Below are 1586 nucleotides of genomic sequence, written 5' to 3' on the forward strand. Positions count from 1 at the left end.
CTTTGTGGAAATAAGCACACATTGGCACGAATCCTTTTCACACTATAAATATAATAAATAAATATCACTCACCTGTGTTTTTTTTTTTTTAAAGTGCAACCAACGGAAAACATCGGAGCCCACTGTTCATTAGCCTAATGCATGTATTCATCAATAGTCGCTAGTCAAAAACTGTCGTTTTTATCAAGAGATTACGGAGTGTTGACTCTCTTCCTCAAGTAAAATGAAGTTTAATAAAGGTGTACCATAGCAACAGGCTAGCTAAAGAAAACAAAGCAATATGAACATATGCCACCAAATGAAAACGATAAGGTAGCCTTCGGCTCCACGTAATGATTTATGGAATCAGACACCTGGAATGGCCGAGTTTACAACCAAGTCTTTATATTGATGATCAACGGTCCCACTTTAAACACAGCAACATCCTGTTCCACCGGCATTCCGTCTGGAAGGATTGATGCATATGGCATGGGGTTTATTGACTAAGAGATTCAAAATGAAATTAAAGTAAATGACACTTTAACAGTTATTGGAAACGCAAGTGGTGTCACCTGGGAAACATGCAAGCACAAGTGGGTTTTGGGGATGGGTGGGGTGGGGGGATGCTTTCAGCTGGGCAAGGCCCTAATTATGCAAATTAAATTATACACACACTCATAAATCTCTGACTTAAGTTCAGTTTCAGAGCTTTGAATATGAGATAGGTAACCCAATATCCAGTGGCACAACAGAACTTGGAATAGTCTAACAAAATGTAGAGCACAGTACAATTCCAGGTTAGTGTGTACTCAAGTGGAGTTAGCATGTGCACTCCTTGTCTTCCACAATCTAAACAGAAGTTGGTTAAAGGATTAGGGATTCAGACCGGCTGTGCATGCATTACAGAACATACACCAGAAAAAAAGGTCTTCAGCTGGACTGGTCTAGATTACAACAGTGTGCATTAAACATCCACACTAGGTCAACTCAGACACGTGAATCAACCTAACAGTACGGTTTTTAACTGTGAGAGGAAATTGAAATGTCTGGTTGAAATATTTAAACAAGGACATGCAAACACCAGACAGAAGACATCCTAACTTGGAATCGAACTGAAGTCCAAATACTTGATTTAGATGAATTACTCCAGTACTGGTAAGGGTTTGGATGGATTCAGGACTTGTACTTGTGTATTGAAGATCCAACTCTCAACAACCCTTTGCTAAACAAGGCAGTTTCAGAAAACAGAAGGTTGCAGATCTCTAGCAGACCGCACAACTGCATGATGCGAAGAGAACATTCATTCAACATTCTTACCATTTTAGCCTTAAACAGTCAACCCTTTGACTTTCTACTTCTTAGAGTTCCCAGTGCTTGTTGAGTCTGAGACTGTAACTTATAGTAACTTTATTCAACACTGCATGATACTTTTTTCCGTAGTTAAAAGCACTTAAAACAGAGATGGTAGTGCCTGCTCCTAGCCAGACTACAAACATTTCCATGCATTAAAAAAATGTTTGTATATACTGTACCATGGAAACAGCACACTGTCTTACATAATAAACAACCATAAATATACAGTTAACTTTAATTCAGATTGCATCACA

This window comes from Erpetoichthys calabaricus, chromosome 2 (genome assembly GCF_900747795.2).
Source record: "Erpetoichthys calabaricus chromosome 2, fErpCal1.3, whole genome shotgun sequence".
In the NCBI taxonomy this organism is placed as follows: domain Eukaryota; kingdom Metazoa; phylum Chordata; class Cladistia; order Polypteriformes; family Polypteridae; genus Erpetoichthys; species Erpetoichthys calabaricus.